Here is a 22,582-nt window from a genome sequence, read left to right on the forward strand (position 1 = left end):
GCACCTAGAACCGCTCGGCCACCCCGGCTAATTTAAATGTACAGAGGAAGGTAATATGACGCAGTTGGTCCCGCTTTTCAGTCAGAGTTTCATTAGCAATCAGAAACATATTCACATTTTTTGTGCTCCAATTGAAGCATTTTTCCGCTGGTAAACACATAATAAAGCACCTCACTATCGGATCAGCTGCGCGTCATTAACTTAAAATGAGTTTTTCTGCGGTCTGTGACGACGGTTTTCTGGAAATGCACTGAAGTGACAGAAGTCATAGGATACCGATATGCATACTTCCAGAAGGTGGTATGATCACGTTTTAATATTTTATTTTGTGGGGTCTTTCGTAATTTAGAAAACCTCTCTCACAACGGCCCGATTTAGCTTAACTGATAAGGATAGTAAAAACATGCGTATATTCAGGGAATTTTCATTCACAAAGCAGGCTTATCACTTGACACAGTTCAATATTGTTATATCCTGATTAAATTGTGCTTAACGTAAATTCCATAAGGCAGTGAAGCAATTTCGAAGCCTCGGTGCGACGAAAATTGTCAGTCGATCTCCTGAAAACATTTGTAATAATTATTAACTTTCGGTGATCACATCGGGAAGACCGGAGATCTGCTGGTAAGACCGTGTTAGCCTATTTATTTGAAGTAATAATCTGGATATCTTGAGCATACGAAACGGCAGGTTTACCCAGTGTAAGTCAGACGTTCCCTACTGATCCCGTGCAACACAGCGTAGTAAGCAGACACTATCAATAATAATGAGTTAAACAATACGCGAACACACTTACTAGTTTAGTTCATGTATAAAATTTCTTCTCATACAGAATCTCATCAAGATGACGACTAGCTCAACAATACATACATATACATCTTCGTTCTTTCACGGCTAATCGGCAAGCACTTCCTCATTCTTTTCATAAGAGAAAACATAGATAGCAGAAAAGCTATTCCATGGAGTATATGGACGCTCCAAGGAATAATAGGGCTTGAAAACTACCTTGCATTGATAATCATCGTATATTAAACTTTAGGAATCGGTAAGATAAGAAGAGATATTTCGAGATATGTACTGAGTTATATAATTTATTTTAAAAATTCTGAAAATATCGCGGAGAGATCGCTGCAAGAGACATTGCAACGTACACGAGGTATGAAAGGTTAGTGCATTGACGGAGCTGTCATTTGCACTCAGGTGATTAACGGGAAAAGGTCTCCAACGAGATTATGGCCGCACGACAGGAATTAACAGGCTTCGAACGCGGAACGGTAGTTGGAGCTAGATGCACGGGACATTTCATTTCGGAAATCGTTATTGAATTTAATGCCCCCAGAGCCACAGTGTCAAGAGCATTCCTATAATACCAAATTTCAAGAGTTACGGATAACGCTGTGACCGACAGCCTCCACTTAACGCGGGATAACAGCGTTGTCAGTGTAGAGTTTTCATTGCTCACAGGCGAGCAACACTGCATGACAAATCCGCGGAAATCAGTGTGGGACGCACGTAGTTACTGCAGTGAGGTGCAATTTAACTTTAATGGGCTATGGCAGCAGACGACCGACGTGAGAGTGCCTTTGCTAAAAGCATTGACGGCGCCTACAACACCTCTCGTGGGCTCGTGACCATGGCGGTTGGACCGTAAACGACTGGAAAACCGTTACCCGGTCAGATGCGTCGAGATTTTAGTTGGTAGGTGCTGATGGTAGGATTCTAGCGAAGCGCAGACCGCGCAAAGCCTTGGGTCCAAGTTTTCAACAAGGCACTGTGAAAGCTGGTGATGGCTCCATAAACATGTGGGCTGTGTTTATATGGAATAGACAGGGTCCTCTGGTACCACTGCATCGATCGTTGACTAGAAATGGCTATGTTCGATGACTTGGAGACCATTTGTTGACATTCATAGACCTTACGTTCACAAAAAACGATAGATGACAACGCCCTATGTCGCAGAGCCATAGTTGTGTGCGATTGGTTTGGAGAACACCGTCAACACTTAGAGAGAACGATGTGGCACAAAATGAATCAAATCAAATATTTAAGGACCACTATCAAAAGATCGTTCGTGCTCAAAACTCCTACACCTGCCACACTTTTGCAATTATTGACAGCTATAGAGGCAGTAGGCTGTCCGAGTGTTGTCATTTGTGTGCATATTTCATTTTCTTGCCAACCTTTCTCTTATAATTCTTTTTAATGGATGATCCAACCAAATATGTTCGATTTCCTTCTAACAGAGAACTCACTGCACCTCTCGAGTATCGGTAGATACAGTAATTTGCAGCCGTAGCATAGCGGCTCCCAAGACAAAGCAGTACAGCATCGCGTTATCCAGTTTTTTGCAGAGTAGAGGTAAGGAGAACATATTTGGATTGTTTTACTTATTCAATCAGGGCCAATTTATGTTATCCAGAGACAGTTGTTGTGATCAAATTCTGCAAGGCCAATGACCTTACATCTCACTTGCAAGTTAATTCAAAATAGCTCTGAGCACTATGGGACTTAACATCTGAGGTCATCAGTCCCCTACACTAAGAACTAGTTAAACCTAACTAACCTAGGAACATCACACACATCCATGCCCGACGCAGGATTCGAACCTACGGCCGGCCGCGGTGGTCTCGCGGTTCTAGGCGCGTAGTCCGGAACTGTGTGACTGCTACGGTCGCAGGTTCGAATCCTGCCTCGGGCATGGATGTGTGTGATGTCCTTAGGTTAGTTAGGTTTAAGTAGTTCTAAGTTCTAGGGGACTGATGACCACAGCTGTTAAGTCCCATAGTGCTCAGAGCCATTTGAACCATTTTTCGAACCTACGGCCGTAGCTGCAGCGCGGATCCGGACTGAAGCGCCTAGAACCACTTGGCCACAACGGCCGGCGTCCAAGTAAATTATTGAAGGAATTTATACTGTTCAAATTTCTTGCACTCATATTGCTAACTTGTGGAGTGTGAAAGGTTCCCGTTTCATTACGACAATTAATGACTAATTCAGGGCAGCTTTGCTTTCACAGTATGGCAGCTGATTTATTATCACAGATCAGGCTTACAGCCACAAACAGAGTACTTCAGATATATTTTGTTTAATTCAGACAACTTTGAATCTAATTTTGATTTATTCAGAAAACTCAGCACAACTAAAAAGAGGACGTATATTACAAACATTACCTCTGTCTTGCAATTGGAAAAGATTGTTTAAAACTGTTTCACAAAATGTCTCTGTAATGCTGTGGTTATTATATTTCTATGCCGTTAACTGTTAATTTTAAACTGCCTAACATTGATCTATCATTTTCGTGAAGTAAAAATAAAATAATTCGCAAGTGTTCCTGAGGATTCCCATGCAGAATATGATGCAGTAAGTCAGATGACAATTAAGCCAAAATAAAATATTTCACAAACGGTTGTCCTAGTGCTTTAACCAATACATTTTTAGCGAAACAAACATCTATACTGTTTTCCACATTCTACAATATGTCAAAGAGTAGAGAGAATTTAATTTAATTCGCTGCCTTCTAAAAAAAGTGTTCAGTGTGGAAAGGGGTACAGCGTGGTTTGCAGCACGCATGTTTGCGACGCAGAGATGTGAGCCACAACAGGATCAAATCCTCGGGTGGGTTAATGAACATACACTCCTGGAAATGGAAAAAAGAATACATTGACACCGGTGTGTCAGACCCACCATACTTCCTCCGGACACTGCGAGAGGGCTGTACAAGCAATGATCACACGCACGGTACAGCGGACACACCAGGAACCGCAGTGTTGGCCGTCGAATGGCGCTAGCTGCACAGCATTTGTGCACCGCCGCCGTCAGTGTCAGCCAGTTTTCCGTGGCATACGGAGCTCCATCGCAGTCTTTAACACTGGTAGCATGCCGCGACAGCGTGGACGTGAACCGTATGTGCAGTTGACGGACTTTGAGCGAGGGCGTATAGTGGGCATGGGGGAGCCCGGGTGGACGTTCCACCGAATTGCTCGACACGTGGGGCGTGAGGTCTCCACAGTACATCGATGTTGTCGCCAGTGGTCGGCGGAAGGTGCACATGCCCGTCGACCTGGGACCGGACCGCAGCGGTGCACGGATGCACGCCAAGACCGTAGGCTCCTACGCAGTGCCGTAGGGGACCGCATCGCCACTTCCCAGCTAATTAGGGACACTGTTGCTCCTGGGGTATCGGCGAGGACCATTCGCAACCGTCTCCATGAAGCTGGGCTACGGTCCCGCACACCGTTAGGCCGTCTTCCGCTCACGCCCCAACATCGTGCAGCCCGCCTCCAGTGGTTTCGCGACAGGCGTGAATGGAGGGACGAATGGAGACATGTCGTCTTCAGCGATGAGAGTCGCTTCTGCCTTGGTGCCAATGATGGTCGTATGCGTGTTTGGCGCCGTGCAGGTGAGCGCCACAATCAGGACTGCATACGACCGAGGCACACAGGGCCAACACCCGGCATCATGGTGTGGGGAGCGATCTCCTACACTGGCCGTACACCTCTGGTGATCGTCGAGGGGACACTGAATTGTGCACGGTACATCCAAACCGTTATCGAACCCATCGTTCTACCATTCCTAGACCGGCAAGGGAACTTGCTGTTCCAACAGACAATGCACGTCCGCATGTATCCCGTGCCACCCAGCGTGCTCTAGAAGTTGTAAGTCAACTACCCTGGCCACCAAGATATCCGGATCTGTCCCCCATTGAGCATGTTTGGGACTGGATGAAGCGTCTTCTCACGCGGTCTGCACGTCCAGCACGAACGCTGGTCCAACTGAGGCGCCAGGTGGAAATGGCATGGCAAGCCGTTCCACAGGACTACATCCAGCATCTCTACGATCGTCTCCATGGTAGAATAGCAGCCTGCATTGCTGCGAAACTTAGATATACAATGTACTAGTGCCGACATTGTGCATGCTCTGTTGCCTGTGTCTATGTGCCTGTGGTTGTGTCAGTGTGATCATGTGATGTATCTGACCCCAGGAATGTGTCAATAAAGTTTCCCCTTCCTGGGACAAAGAATTCACGGTGTTCTTATTTCAATTTCCAGGAGTGTATGTTGGTAAACCGCCCAACATGAGTGTGGGTTCATGCTCTTCCACGTGCTCGGCTAATACTGGGTTTCTCCTCATATTCCGACTCGGCGTATACGATACACAAAAAGTTAAACTACGATCACCCGTAGAGCAAAGTTTACCCGATTCACCGACAGAAGGCGCAGAAGACTTCCTTCCATCCTTAGATTATCTTGACGACTGTGGTGTCAGGGAGGCCATTCCGCCACAAAGTTAAATAAAGGAAAGCTTACTGGTTTTCACATTATGGAAAAGCGGACACCTTGCGAAACAGGATGAGAGAAGGAAGCAGGCTGAAGAAATTATCTACAAAGAGTTCATAAAGCGTCGTAATTCACCTTTCCAAGAAACGTTTCATTACTGAAATATTTAGGGACGAATAGTTCGAAAATACGACTGTCGAAATCGAGAACGAGAAACGACCATGTCATTGAGACAGTACTACGGGTACGAGATATCTGCTACTCATTTCCTAATTAACAGAAGCACCCAATTAATGAAGGAGAGTGCTCAGAATTTGCTCAGAGAACTTAGTACAACAACTAATTAAGGAGATGAAGAGGACGCCAAGCGAAATACAACCGTATTGTATTCGACAGAGTCGTTTGCTCCATCCACCCTTTGAAATAATACGAGCAGATTAATAAAAATCGGCATTGATAATATGTCTCTTCTCTGGCCGTGGTAAGGAACGATGGCCTCGCCTAGAATGTTGTGCTTCAAACACATCTACCTAATTTAAACGTGTTATGTATGACACAAAAATTTTTTTTTCAAAGACCAATTTTAAACCGATTGAAACTGAAGTTATTAGTTTCATTGTCATCAAGAATGTTGTCGAGAACCATACTGACGGACTTAAAAGCTATTTTAACACATTCCAGCTGCAATTGTAATTTCACCTTCTTCACTGCAACAAGAAGAAAAAATACGAAATCCAGTATGATTATGGGTCAGTGTTCGTTTGACAGACAATAAGCAGAGATCATGAATGTATTCTTGGTGTCCGAGTGACTGATGGATTGATAACTTCCAGCATAGATTAACAAGCACTTCAGTGGGACATTTGCTAAAATGACAATATCTCATGCTTATAACACGCCAGAGTACTGTTGTAAAGTTACGTTTACTACACTGTACTCCATTGTAGTAAAGCATTTCTTACTGTCAGAGTTTGCGAAATGGCACAACTGCTAGACACTGTATGGTACTGTAAATTCCTTTCTTGGCAAGCTCTTTCAAAATTTTAACTCAAAGTTTTTGGAGTTACTTTGTCCTCCCTAAGTATATATGAGGGGCGCTCAATCCGTGATGGAACCTTTTCTTTTTCTAAGCACAGGGTTTATATAGTAGGCTGTTTAGGTTCTTATATTGGTAAGCCCACCGCCACCTAGCGCTCTGCAAGAAAATCACTTGCTGTGCTGTGTGCAGTCTATGGCTAGTTTGCATTGTTGTCTGCCATTGTAGTGTTGGGCAGCTGGATGTTAACAGCGCGTAGCGTTGCGCAGTTGGAGGTGAGCCGCCAGCAATGGTGGATGTGGGGAGAGAGATGGCGGAGTTTTGAAATTTGTAAGACTGGATGTCATGAACTGCTATACACAGTATGACGTTTGATGATATTAAGGTAAATACATTGTTTGTTCTCTATTAAAATCTTTCATTTGCTAACTAATCCCTATCAGTAGTTAGTGCCTTCCGTAGTCTGAATCTTTTATTTAGCTGGCAGTAGTGGCGCTCGCTGTATTGCAGTAATTCGAGTAACCAAGATTTTTGTGAGGTAAGCGATGTGTGAAACGTATAGGTTAATGTTAGTCAGGGCTATTCTTTTGTAGGGATTTTTGAAAGTCAGATTGCGTTGCGCTAAAAATATTGTGTGTCAGTTTAAGCACAGTCATGTTTAATTTTTCAAAGGGGATGTTTCAGGTTGTCTTCTTAAGAATTCCAGTACACCCAGTAATTCTCCACTATTTTGGCTAATAACCGTTATCTTTCAGCATAATCACTCAAAAACAGAGTTTTTCAAGATAATCTCCGTTCAAAGTGGAGGTCTTAAGCCACCTTACTGGAAGGACGTGTATGCCCGCACAATACCACGCTTCTGGTCGTTGTCAGAGCCAGTGTATTACGGCATCGATCTGCTTCATCTACGAACTCCTTCCCGCGGAGGGCATCCTTCATTGGGCCAAGCAGATGGAAGTCAGAAGGTGCGAGATCAGGACTGTAGGTTTGATAAAGAAGAACAGTCCTAAGAAGATTTGTAAACACCTTTCGGGTGCGTAGTCTTGTATGAAGCCTTGTGTTGTCATGGAGAAGGAGAACTTCTATTGCATTTTTATAGCGAACACACGCTGATGTGGTTTTTTCAATTTCGGGAGGGTAGCACAATACACTACCGAGCTGATCGCTGCACCTTGAGGGAGAACGTGAAAGGGAATGACCCTTTCAGAGCTCCAGAAGACCATCGTCACGACTTCACCAGGTATGGTGCAGCTTTGAGCTTTTTCTTTGGAAGAGAAGTGCTGTGGCGCCAGTCCAGGGATTTGCTTTTTGTTTCCGGCTCGAACTGATGAGGATATGTTTCATAGCCTGTGCCGTTGTTTGACAAAACGTTGCCTCGTAACGCGCGAGCAGTTCTCAACAGATGGTCCTTCGTTGCTCGTTACGGTCTTCCGTTGGGAGGCGAGGAACACAAATATGAGTACCCCAACTGGTGCACGAGTGTGTCAGCAACACAAACAGAGATGTACATTTGGGTAGCGTTATTGTGATTCGTGATTCAACTCGAATGAGAGCGTCCGCAAGAGTAACAGCTTTGTGCAGTCATCAAGCTCGTTGGAGATCGACTGGTTTGCGCGACCTAGTTACAATGATGCAGGCGCTTCGTCCAATTACCTATTCTGTTTTTGTTGACTGCCAGGCCTCCACAGATCTCCTGCAAGCACTTGTGAATACCTGAGATTCTTTGGTTCTCCGGAAACAAAGACAAAAACACCGTCAATGACAGAACTCTGCTAGGAACTGCTACGAATAGCGCCGCCACCTACCGGGAATCGATGAAACTATTGTGCTCAAGCGGGAACGTTCCTAGATGTCAACTTAAAGGCCCTCTTGCTTCGTAATTTCATCCGTCATGGGGCTCACAGTGTCTTAATCTTTTCCAATGTTGTCTCTATTCTCTTCCTTTCTTCTACTTTGACTAAGGCAATGTACTGTACTGCGTAGGGTGCTTGACGTCTTATCAAAAAACTGTTGTTGTTGTTGTTGTTGTCTTCAGTCCTGAGACTGGTTTGATGCAGCTCTCCATGCTACTCTATCCTGTGCAAGCTGCTTCATCTCCCAGTACCTACTGCAACCTACATCCTTCTGAATCTGCTTAGTGTACTCATCTCTCGGTCTCCCTCTACGATTTTTACCCTCCACGCTGCCCTCCAATACTAAATTTGTGATCCCTTGATGCCTCAAAACATGTCCTACCAACCGATCCCTTCTTATAGTCAAGTTGTGCCACAAACTTCTCTTCTCTCCAATCCTATTCAATACCTCCTCATTAGTTACGTGATCTATCCACCTTATCTTCAGTATTCTTCTGTAGCACCACATTTCTCTTCTTCAGAAACGCTTTCCTTGCCATTGCCAGTCTACATTTTATATCCTCTCTACTTCGACCATCATCAGTTATTTTACTTCCTAAATAGCAAAACTCCTTTACTACTTTCAGTGTCTCATTTCCTAATCTAATTCCCTCAGCATCACCCGATTTAATTTGACTACATTCCATTATCCTCGTTTTGCTTTTGTTAATGTTCATCTTATATCCTCCTTTCAAGACACTATCCATTCCGTTCAACTGCTCTTCCAAGTCCTTTGCCGTCTCTGACAGAATTACAATGTCATCGGCGAACCTCAAAGTTTTTACTTCGTCTCCATGAATTTTAATACCTACTCCAAATTTTTCTTTTGTTTCCTTTACTGCTTGCTCAATATACAGATTGAATAACATCGGGGAGAGGCTACAACCCTGTCTCACTCCTTTCCCAACCACTGCTTCCCTTTCATGCCCCTCGACTCTTATGACTGCCATCTGGTTTCTGTACAAATTATAAATAGCCTTTCGCTTCCTGTATTTTAAGCCTGCCACCATTAGAATTGGAAAAAGAGTATTCCAGTCAACATTGTCAAAAGCTTTCTCTAAGTCTACAAATGCTAGAAACGTAGGTTTGCCTTTTCTTAATCTTTCTTCTAAGATAAGTCGTCAGGTCAGTATTGCCTCACGTGTTCCAACATTTCGACGGAATCCGAACTGATCCTCCCCGAGGTCCGCATCTACCAGTTTTTCCATTCGTCTGTAAAGAATTCGCGTTAGTATTTTGCAGCCGTGGCTTATTAAACTGATGGTTCGGTAATGTTCACATCTGTCAGCACCTGCTTTCTTTGGGATTGGAATTATTATATTCTTCTTGAAGTCTGAGGGTATTTCGCCTGTCTCATACATCTTACTCACCAGCTGGTAGAGTTTTCTCAGGAATGGTTCTCCCAAGGCCGTCAGTAGTTCTAATGGAATGTTGTCTACTCCGGGGGCCTTGTTTCGACTCAGGTCTTTCAGTGCTCTGTCAAACTCTTCACGCAGTATCGTATCTCCCATTTCATCTTCATCTACATCCTCTTCCATTTCCATAATATTGTCCTCAAGTATATCGCCCTTGTATAAACCTTCTATATACTCCTTCCACCTTTCTGCCTTCCCTTCTTTGCTTAGAACTGGGTAGCCATCTGAGCTCTTGATATTCATACACGTGGTTCTCTTCTCTCCAAAGGTCTCTTTAATTTTCCTGTAGGCAGTATCTATCTTACCCCTAGTGAGATATGCCTCCACTTCCTTACATTTGTCCTCTAGCCATCAATGTTTAGCCATTTTGCACTTCCTGTCGATGTCATTTTTGAGACGTTTGTATTCCTTTTTGCCTGCTTCATTTACTGCATTTTTATATTTTCTCCTTTCATCAATTAAATTCAATATTTCTTCTGTTACCCAAGGATTTCTAGCAGCCCTCGTCTTTGTACCTACTTTATCCTCTGCTGCCTTCACTACTTCATCCCTCAGAGTTACCCATTCTTCTTCTACTGTATTTCTTACCCCTATTCCTGTCAGTTGTTCCCTTATGCTCTCCCTGAAACTCTGTACAACCTCTGGTTCTTTCAGTTTATCCAGGTCCCATCTCCTTAATTTCCCACATTTTTCACTTTCTTCAGTTTTAATCTACAGGTCATAGCCTATAGATTGTGGTCAGAGTCCACATCTGCCCCTGGAAATGTCTTACAACTTAAAACCTGGTTCCTAAATCTCTGTCTTACCATTATATAATCTATCTGATGCCTTTTAGTATCTCCAGGGTTCTTCCACGTATACAACCTTCTTTCATGATTCTTAAACCAAGTGTTAGCTATGATTTAGTTGTGCTCTGTGCAAAATTCTACTAGGCGGCTTCCTCTTTCATTTCTTAGCCCCAATCCACATTCACCTACTATGTTTCCTTCTCTCCCTTTTCCTACACTCGAATTCCAGTCACCCATTACTATTAAATTTTTGTCTTCCTTCACTATCTGAATAATTTCTTTTATTTCATCGTACATTCAATTTCTTCATCATCTGCAGAGCTAGTTGGCATATAAACTTGTACTACTGTAGTAGGTGTGGGTTTCGTATCTATCTTGGCCACAATAATGCGTTCACTATGCTGTTTGTAGTAGCTTACCCAAATTCCTATTTTCCTATTCATTATTAAACCTTCTCCTGCATTACCCCTATTTGATTTTGTGTTTATAGCCCTGTAGTCACCTGACCAGAAGTCTTGTTCCTCCTTCCACCGAACTTCACTAATTCCCACTGTATCTAACTTTAACCTATCCATTTCCCTTTTTAAATTTTCTAACCTACCTGCCCGATTAAGGGATCTGACATTCCACGCTCCGATCCGTAGAACGCCAGTTTCCTTTCTGCTGATAACGACATCCTCCTGAGTAGTCCCCGCCCGGAGATCCGAATGGGGGACTATTTTACCTCCGGAATATTTTACCCAAGAGGATGCCATCATCATTTAATCATACAGTAAAGCTGCATGTCCTCGGGAAAAATTACGGCTGTAGTTTCCCCTTGCTTTCAGCCGTTCGCAGTACCATCACAGCAAGGCCGTTTTGGTTAATGTTGCAAGGCCAGATCAGTCAATCATCCAGACTGTTGCCCCTGCAACTACTGAAAAGGCTGCTGCCCCTCTTCAGGAACCACACGTTTGTCTGGCCTCTCAACAGATACCCCTCCGTTGTGGTTGCACCTACTCTACGGCCATCTGTATCGCTGAGGCACGCAAGCCTCCCCACCAACGGCAAGGTCCATGGTTCATGGGGGGGGGGGGGGATCAAAAAACTACATTTTCTCATTTCCGCGCTTATTAAGGTTGATTTTCGAATGTTGGTATTATTGAGACGTTGATACCCAGTCCCAAAACATTTGGCTGTGGTATAATTTGCTTCTGAATAACTCCTCAAAATATTTGAGTTTTTCAATTATGTCTGTATCAATTTCTGACTGTCAGAGATGTTAGTCAGCTGCTTCGTTTACGATAAACAAGACGCAGTACAATGGAAACGTGACTTATTAAAAAATAAGTGAAACGATTAATATTACAAAACAAATCGCGATAACAGTAAACGCGTGTATCCCACTGTGAGACAAGAACGTAAGTGCCTTCATGTAAAAGTGTTTGCAGTTTGCCCACATAATAATTGTACCCAGCGAGCACCTCTTTGTATGAAGGAAATCGAAAAAAATTTGTGTGAAATCTTATGGGACTTAACTTCTAAGGCCATCAGTCCCTAAGCGTACACACTACTTAACCTAAATTATCCTAAGGACAAACACACATACCCATGCCCGAGGGAGGACTCGAATCTCCTCTGGGATCAGCCGCACAGTCCATGACTGCAGCGCCTTATACCGCTCGGCTAATCCCGCGCAGCAAAGGAAATCGACCACGAACGTCTTTCCTCAGGGATCCAAAACTGAGCAAATAGCATTGGGAGAGACTTACACTGTATGGAGGATGTAGAACGGCTTCCCAGCGAAACTTTTGTTGTGTAGTCGAAACAAACCTGGGAAAATGTGGGGGGAGGGTGGTGCATTAAGCGGCAACAGAAGGACGCCGGCCGTCAACATTCCTGGGCTGTTTAACTTTTTTCCGACTGGTTTGACGATGCCGACCACGAATTCTTCCCCTGTGCCAAATTCTTCACCTCAGAGCAGCACTTGCAATCTACGATCACAGCTCCGCTGGATGTATTCCAGTCCCTGTCTTCCTCTACAGTTTTGCCCTCTACATCTCCCACTAGTACCACTGAAGTAATTCCCCAATGCCTTAACAGATGTCTGATCATCTTGTCCCTTCCCCCTCTCAATGTTTACCACATATTCCTTTTCTCTCCGATTCTGTGCAGAACGTCCTTGCTCCTTACCTTCCAGTCCACCTTACATTCGACATACGTCTACAGCACCACATCACAAATGCTTCGATTCTCTTCTATTCCGGTTTTCCAACAGTCCATGTTTCATTACAACAAAATGCTGTGCTGGATACGTATATTCTCTGAAATTTCTTTCTAAAATAACGGCCTATGTTTGATAGTAGAAGACTCCTCTTGGCCAGGAATACATTTATTGCCTGTGGTAGTCTGCTTTTGATGTCAGTTTTCTGCGTCTGCCAATGGTTATTTTGCTGTCGACGTAATAGAATTCCTTAACGTCATTTATTTCGTGATCATCAACACCGAAAAGTTTCTCGCTGCTATCCCTTAAATTCGACTTTCTTTAATTTACTCTCAACCCATACTCTCTACTCATTAGAATATTCCATTCAGCAGATCAAGTAATCCTTTTTCAGTTTCACTCAGGATACCAATTTCATCAGCGAACCATGTCATTGATATACTTTCACCTTGAATTTTAATTCCATTCCTAAACCTTCCCATTATTTCCCTTATTGGTTCTTCGATGTACAATTTGACTAATAGGGGCGAAAGACTACATTTCTTTCTTATACCCTTTCTAATCCGAGACATTCGTTGTCGGTCGTCCACTCTTATTATTCTCTCTAGGCTCTTGTACATATTGTATATTACGTATCTGTTCATATAGATTACCCCTATTTTTCTTAGACTTACGAACATTTTGAATGATTTTACATTCTCCAGCACTTTTACAAGTCGACAAATCTTATGCATATGCCTTGATTAAAAAGTCTTCCTTATATTGTTAATCGCAAAGATACAATTGCCTGTCTGGTGCCTTTACTTTTTATAAAGCCAAACTGATCGTCATATAACACATCCTAAATTTTCTTTACTATTTTTCTGTATGTTCTTCTTGTCAGTAACATGGATGGATGAGCTGTTAAGCTGATTGTGCGATAACTGTCGCAACTATCAGATCTTGCAGTCTTCGGAATTGTGTCGGTGATATTTTCCGACAGTCAGATGGTATATCGCTAGGCTCATAATTTCTACACACCAACGTGAATAGTTGTGTTGTTGCCACTTTCCGCAATTATTTTAGAAATTCTAATGCAGCTTTATCCAAAATTCTTGAAAAACCGATGTATTCAAGAGTAGTATCACGTATTCGTAAAAATGAAGTACTAACAAGATGTCAAAACTTTTCAACAGAAAATGCTATAAATGATTTCACTGATCTAATATTAAATGCAATGAATAACCAAACACCACCCATTGCGATATTTTGTGATCTCTCAAAGGCTATTAATTGTGTGAATCATGAAATTCTTCTAGATAAGCTTAAGTATTGTGGTATGAGTGGGACAGTGCACAAATGTTTTAATTCATACTTAACTGGAAGAATGCAGAAGGTTGAAATTAACAGTACAGATAGTCTAGAAAAACCAGCAGTGTCCTCTAACTAGAGAGGTATCAAGAATGGTGTCCCACAGAGTTCCGTCTTGCGTCCCTTATTCTTCATAATATATATTAACGGCTTGTCACTCTATTTTCATGAAGATGCAAAGTTAGTACTTTTTGCTGATGATACAAGTATAGTAATCACACCTAAGAAGCAAGAATTAGCTGAGGAAATTGTAAATTATGTCTTTCAGAAAATGGTTAAGTGGTTCTCAGCAAATGGACTCTCACTAAATTTTGAGAATACGCAGTTTATACAGTTCCGTACGGTAAATGGCATAAAATATTTGATAAATATAGACTATGAACGGAAATCTGTTGCTAAGGTAGAATACTCAACATTTCTGAGTGTGTGTATTGATGAGAAATTGAATTGGAAGAAACACATCGATGATCCGCTGAAATGGTTAGGTTGAGCTACTTATGCTACTAGGGTTATTGTAAATTTTGGTGACAAACATATAAGTAAATTAGCCTACTATGCCTATTTTGTTCACTTCTTTCACATGGCATCATATTTTGGTAAAATTCGTCATTAAGGGAGAAAGTGTCGTCAGAATAATAGGTGGAGCTCACCCAAGATCACCTTGCCAACATTTATTTAAGGAACTCGGGATATTCACTGTACCTTCGCAATACATACATTCACTTATAAAATTTGTCGTTAATAACCCATCCCAATTCATAAAAAACAGCGAAGTGCATAGCTACAACACTAGAGGAAAGGATGATATTCAGTATTGTACATTAAATATCACTTTGGCATTAAAAGGGTTGAAATATGCTGCCACATAAATCTTTGTTCATTTGCCAAATAGTATTAAAAGTCTGACAGATAGCCAACCAACATTTAAAAGCAAATTAAAAGAATTTCAGAGTGACAACTCCTTCCAATCGATTGATGAATTCTTAGATACGAAATAGTAATTGTAAAAAAATAAAAAAATTAATTACTTATTTTGTGTAAAGAAAACTTGTGTTAAAGTGACAAGTTTCACATCATTACGAAATGTCATATCCATGATCGATGGAACAAGCATTAATGTATGTATGTATGTCTCATAAAGGCCTTCAGTGTATTATATCCACCTATCTGCTCTCCGCTCTGCACTTAACAGCGGAATTCCGGCTGAATTCTTATTGTTACAACACTTTAACGTCACCGAAGGTTGTTTTGACTTTCGTATATGCTGAGTCAGTCATTCAGAAAATCATTTCTTTTTGGATATCTCCACATTTTGCATGCATCCATTTCATCTTAGCTTCCCTGTACTTTCTATTTATTTCATTCTTCAGCGACTTGCATTTCTGTATTTCTTAGTTTTCCGGAACATTTTTATACTTCCTACTTTCATTGTTCAAAGTTATTCTTCTTCAGTTAGTCAAGGTTTCTGTGCAGTTACCTTCTATGTACCTACCGTTTTCTTTCCAATTTCTGTGATTGCCCTTTTAACAGATGTCCATTCCTCTTCAATTGTACTGTCTACTGAGCTATTCCGAATTGCTGTGTCTATAGTCTTAGTAAACTTCGAGCGTATCTTGTCATTCTATAGCACATCCGTATCCCACTTCTCTGAGTATTGATTCATCATGACTAATGTCGTAAACATCAGCCGACTCTTCATCAACACTATTTTATGATCTGAGTCTGTATCTGCTCCTGGGCACTCCTTACAATACAGTATCTGGTTTCGGAACCTCTGCGTGGCATTGATGTATTCTAACTGAAATCCTGCCGTATCACTTCGCCTTTTCCAAGTATAGTTCCTCCTCTTCTGATTCTTGAACAGAGTATTCGCTATTATTTGCTTAATCTTGTTACAGAACTCAATTAGTCTTTCTCCTCTCTCATTCATTGCCTCAAGCCAATATTTCGCTGTAAGCTTTTCTTCTGCTACTATCTGATTTTCATATCCATTGCGTACTATATTACCCTTTCAGTATCCACATATACTTTCTCTATCTCTTCAGCTTGTGATGTCGACTTGTATACTTGAACTATCGCTATAGGTGTTGGTTTGCTGTCATTTCTGATAAGAACAACCATATCACTGAACTGTTCAGAGTAACATAATGTTTACCTACGTTCCTATTCATAAGGTATCCTGCTCCTGTTGAACCATTTGCTGCTGCTTTTGATATTACCTTACACTCAACTGACCAAAAATCCTTGTACTTATTCCATTTCACGGCACTGACCAACACTATACCTAGACTTAGCCTATGCATTTCCCTTTTCTGATTTTCTAGTTTCCTTACCACGTTGAAGCTTGTGAAATTCCACGCTCCGACACGTAGAACGTTATCTTCTCGTTGATTATTCAATCATTATCTCGTAGTCACCTTTCCCTTGGCAGTCCCGTTCCAAAGATCCGAATGGATGGTTATTCCGGAATCTTTTGCCAATGGAGACATGATCGTGACACTATTTTTAATCACAGGCCATATGTAGTGTGGATACACGTTATGTGTCTTTAATTCAGTGGTTTTCTTTGCCTTATGCATCCTCATGCAACTGATCATTGGTGACTCTTCCAGTTTTAGGGGCAACTTTCCACCTGTAGGATAGAATAAACGTGACCTTTCATGCCGGAAGTCTCCGGCAGCATTAAGCGGTGGCGGTGTTTCGAACCCTGGACGTAGGAGGTTCTGATCAGTAATCAAAGAAGCAACCTTTTTTTTTATTTTGATCTCATTTTGTTCGTTGCATTTGTTCGGGCGGCCGTCCTATAACATCCACTGAAGTTCATAGTTGATCCACTCACTCAGATATATTATATTACAGGGGGATGCTACCGCTGTGACCGAACATTCTGAGCTAACGTACTGGCTTTATAATTTCTGATTATTCCGCCACCTTTACGACACAGGTGCAATTTGTTGAACCTTATGATGGGCTTAGATTTTTGCAAAGTGTCCACTTACCACTGTAAGTTAACTGCAGCGCCGTGTTCCAGAAAGTCAATGAGCAGTGGGCCCTTGCAGTCAAAGAAAAGGGTCATCATGACTTTCTCGGAGCTGTGTGTCTCTTGATTGATCCCTTTGTTCTTATTGTCTTAATTTCACCTGGTAATGTATTTCAAATTCTTTTAATACTATTTGTCCTTCGACGATCATTTTTTCAATGACTCGGTTAAAGATCACGAATGATAGTACAGCTGTCTGTCTGACTCTAGTCCTTATTTCGAACGATTCCGTAATTCAGCCAAAACACTTCTCTTTTTGTTTTGTAGAATTATATTTATTTCATGTTTCTATTTGCACTTTATACCACGTACACTCACTTTCAGAGCTCTATCTACTGATGACTGCACAAGTCTTTGACCTTCCATTGCCTCTGGAAGAATTGCTGTGTCCAGTGCAGTGGAGCATGTGTTCTAGGTACTATACAGTGTGATAAGAAACATTACGGAGAATAAGTGACTAACTAATTATGTTCTACAGCTGGGGTGCTATGACAGATGTACAACTTTATGGAATGCGTGTAACTCAACATTGACACAATAGCTGCAAACGTTTGCATGACAGTTACAACAAATTTTAATGTACCCCTTGGATTAAAGAAAACGTATTTGTGGGAGAATCTATTAATGAAGGATTTCCAATTGCATGCATAAATTTTCTGTGGGTGTATATACTGCTTCTTTTTGTCCTAAAGAGATTTTTGAATAATATCCCTTTCCCAGGTTAATAACAGTATGACCATAGTGGAATAAAAGCATGGGGAATATAAAACTTTGCGAGAACAACGTAAACACGAAAGTAAAAAGATGTGAATCATGTGGAAACAATGCCCAGTGATCTGTGCAGTGAAATGTACACGATACTGCAATTCGTACTGAATTATCACTTTACGAAAATAAACACTGGCTAACTAAATCAGAATTTAATTAAGATAATTACTTTTAACGTAGATAGAATTCATAATGATGGGTTAAATGTTATTAACGTTAATACACTCGGTTTATTGAGATCAGGTTTTTAAGCGGCTTCGTAATTTACCTTTGGTTCCGTAATTTAATCCGTTACGGTTTGTTTGCACTGTATTCAGAATGAATAAATAAAGGGCAAATTTCTTTCAACAGCTTTAGTAGATGTTGTGGAAATATTACTTCTTTCACGAATTCGGTGTTGTTGAACTCTTTAGCTGCCCCTATCGCAGGAAGTTTGAAAGATTTGTAGTACTCTTCCAGGGTATCTTAAATCTGGAAAGGCGCTAACTTTTCCTGGAAATGTACCGTGCTACAGTTTCATGTTCGTTTTTATATTTTGTTGCCCCCCCCCTCCCCACATTAACATTACTGTCACTCGTTTTTTCTGTAATATCTAGAATTTCGCTATGATGTAAACTTACTGTACTTACAGATCCTCTGTGCTGTCATTGTTTCAACTGTACTCAAACAAATTGTTTCCTTTGATTACAGTGAGATCTATACAGAACAGTAACTCGAATATTCACTTCCTTACCCCCACAAAATATACCGTTTCTTCTTAATGGGACAGACACATTGAGATAACGATTCCACAACACACTCAAGACAAAGATGAGTCATACTGGTAAATGCCAGTTCAATGTTCTTTGGTTGTGGTGATAAACTGTTTGAATGTACGACGTCGGGAGCTATGGCTTAATGTTATGAATAGACTATACTGAACAGATAATGAAATAGTTTAAAGTTCTTAATTCAGACATACACACATACACACACACACACACACACACACACACAAACACACACACACACACACACACACACGCACACGCATCCACTTTCACACTTTCACACAAGCGGAAAAAGAAAAAAATTCTTCCTACGCCAGTTCTCAAAAGTTTAGCTGAAACTAGAAACAGTTCCATTAAAACTGATTAAGATATTACGGAAGATATTAATACATGCGGCTGGTAGATAACTAGACAAAAAGGGTCAGCCAGCCACCTTGCAATGCACTAAAACCTTTAACCTAGTTCAAATGGTTCAAATGGCTCTGAGCACTATGGGACTTAACGTAGAACTACTTAAATCTAACTAACCTAAGGACAACAAACAACACCCAGCCATCACGAAGCAGAGAAAATCCCTGACCTCGCCGGGAATCGAACCCGGGAACGCGGGAAGCGAGAACGCTACCACACGACCACGAGATGCGGGCTTTAACCTAGTGCCTTAGGCACAAGCCCAATGAATTCACGAGATTTCGAAAGCTTCGTGACACTCGTCTCATCGTTAACTTAATCGTAAAGGAGATCCCAACGTCACTTTTACCCCCCAATTCTGAATACAAATTGATATCCAAGAAAACGTAAACTACGGTTGATGGTTCAGCAACGGGATTAAAGATTAATCAGTCCTCTCGCCGGAATAGAAAATCATGCGTTACTGGGCATGGTCGCAATCGGAGACAGGGTCAGGGCACCTTCAAAGGCTGTCTGAAATGTTCGCAGAACTTTGAAAAGATAACCGAGGATTCGTAGTTTGTTTTAGACAGGTACTAATTTCTAGGAACCATCCGATGAAGGCTTTCTCGGTCCATCGACACATATTCTTGATCGATGAGTTCGACACACTGTCTAGCTGAATTTTCAACTATCCAGTGGATAACTACATAACAGACAGGTATAAAAGACTGTTTTGTTTCACCCATAGTATCTCTAGACAAGCAGCTGTCTTTTTTTATTTTATATTTATTTCCATAAGGCACAAAATCACAAATTCCGAACAGCATCAGTTATAAATGAATCGCTCGTCAGTGGTCATTTGATAGCTGGACCGCCCGAAATAAAATTGTCGGAAAATGATGGAAGAACTGTAAGTTCGTTTCAATAAAATCATTTTGAGTACAAGGACGTGTATTTATGAAACACTAAAACTACTAACATGTCCATATTTCATCCAACTTCATAGCGGACCCTTTCACGGCGACTAACTACTGGACTGTAATTGTGATGTACGCCTACAAACTGATTTATTTCGGTTGTCAAGTGGTTATCGTAGGCACATCCTGGGATGCCACTGGACATAAATCAAACAAGTTTGTAATGGATGTGTGTTTGTACAGTAGGCTATTGCCAGTGCTGCTCTGGCGGATGACAGGGAATCGGCAACTTGTAACCAGGGGTAGCATTTTGCAGCAGTGAGACGTCGATGGCGCCCTGTACTTCTCCCGTGGCACATGTGTCATGTGGAGCTGCTGGCTCGCGAACATATGCGGCCAGTGGACAGAAATCATTGGCTGTCAGGGCACGGACAGCTTTTACCTATCTTTTATTTTAATTCCATTACAGCGTCTTATTATTTCGGTACCCTCTCCTATTTTCGTTGCCACATCCACCTCTGTCGTTTCAGCAGATGAGATTCTTGAAATTTAACAGACCGCCCACCGCCCTTGTCAGCTATAGGTGATTTCTTGTGTTTTCCCAGCAGAATTCGAGCTCCGACATACAAATGTTTCGCCACCGAAGAGTTCACCGCATTCGCATTGAAGTTCGTAGTCGCCTGCAGGGAGGAGATCAGCAACGGAATGTTTAGTGGGCCTCAACAGATCTAGGATCCGGTTACTTTTTTAGAATATAATTTCTCAATGGCTAACACCTTCTCCGCGTTTACTAACACCCCTCACATGGGGCAAACTAGCAACAGGAAGAGCTTATTTTGTTCCTTTGCATATTAATACTCATTGTACCTCATAGCTCGTATTCTTTATTACTACATTCATTCTTCCGGAATGTGGTCCGGTGCTCGTTTAGTTCAAATTGAAGGCTGTCAGCTTCGCCAATCCAATGAGCTGTCTGTCACCGCTCGTAGCATACCTTTATTTTGTACTGGACGGTGGCGAAATTCCGCATGCAGATGTCTGTTATCATGCGGTAGTTTGCTATTAACTACATGTCCTGTATTGCCACTAGAAATTCTGTAAAGTTTTAAATCTGTTATTTTACATTTCTAGCGTGAGTTTCGCTTTTGTGCGAGCTTTTCAAATGCTGACGAAATCTGCATAGTTCTCCTTCCTCACGCGGCTGTATGAAAAACGTGTAGTCCACGTACCCCAGACAACAACTTGAGTGCAGATATGCTTCCATGAATCCGTCAGCAGATACAGGTGACCCGGGAGATAAAATAGCCCCTCCGCATGCCCGCATATACAATTTACCCTACCAACTAAAATATGTTGATGACCGTTACTAATGCACCAAGTCTCAAACATCTGGCGTCATTTGCTCCTAGAGGGTCATTTCAGGTATAGGCACGTGGGGAAGCAGAGATTTTATGTCATAGCTGATCCTCAGATCCGTAGCTGGAACTTGCTCTTACTGTGGCTGTGTAAAAAGTGTAGAATTAACAACATAAGACACTACGTTGCCAAACACGTGGCGTAAGTTGAGTGCCTCATGTTTCCGTATATAATGTGTGGGCAAGTTTATCCCATTAACGATTTTTCTTGGTAGACAGTCTTTCTTATGCACCTTTGGTATCCATTATATTCTTGATGGTACTGCTACTTCCGACTCAAACTCGTTGTCTGTGTCAGCATCGAATGTAAGCCATTACACAGGGCTTGATTCTGTCTTTCTCACTTCCTGTGGAGTAACTTTTCAGTTCTTCGTAGGTCATTTACCAACTCGCTCATTTCAGCTTCATAAGATGTAGTGCCCATTAATACTGTGATGTTTCTTTTGTGTGCCCCTACAATTGCGGTATATTTGTTGTTACTAAATTTACTGAGGGCTACTCTTTGTTCAACAGATACATTCTGCTTCGGTGAATTTACATGCCACAGGATTCTAACAATCTTGTGTCGGGTCTTCCCTGCTTATACTTGGGGCTGCCTCCAGAGAGACTCGTCTACAGATTGTGTACTGTCCTCTGCTGGTATATGCTGGGGCGTCACAGGTAAGCTGAAACCCTCAGACAGCACTTCTGTAGCTGTCTTACTCGTGGTATGCTTCATAAGATTTGCCACAGTGCAAGACGCATCCAGTTATGGTGAATACTTCTTTTCACCTGTTCGAGCTCCGTGAATTTCCTCTGCTTCTGTCATCATGTAGGCTTCCTTGTGCTTTATTTTGTTGACAATGTCCTAGTCAACAGCCGATAACGCGGATGCTATCCAGTGTTTCCGGAGTAGAGCCCTGATACTAAAATCTGAGACGAAATTGAGGTGAAAGATTCATGTTACTGACGGCTAAGCTGCCAGCAATCCCACTTCATCTGGCCATGTATGTTCACCAGACAGCAGCTCCACAACATAAAAAAGTGGCATCATGAGAAATGGCATATGGCATCAACGTCTCGCTACAGGGAAACACCATCCCTTGCTAAAAGCTGTCGATTCGCTATTGTCTACTAATCACCTGCCAGCGTATTATAGACATTAGTCTACCACACATCTACATGTCCATAACAATCCTCGTATTTTCCAGTTGCATCCCAGAATGTGCCATTTTACTTATTTTAGTGGTTCATAAAGATGCTGCCTAGTAACATGAATGATTTTATTGAAACCGATGAAAGAACTGTTATCTTACAAAACAAGGCAACATCTACACACA

This window comes from Schistocerca gregaria, chromosome 6 (genome assembly GCF_023897955.1).
Source record: "Schistocerca gregaria isolate iqSchGreg1 chromosome 6, iqSchGreg1.2, whole genome shotgun sequence".
Classification (NCBI taxonomy): domain Eukaryota; kingdom Metazoa; phylum Arthropoda; class Insecta; order Orthoptera; family Acrididae; genus Schistocerca; species Schistocerca gregaria.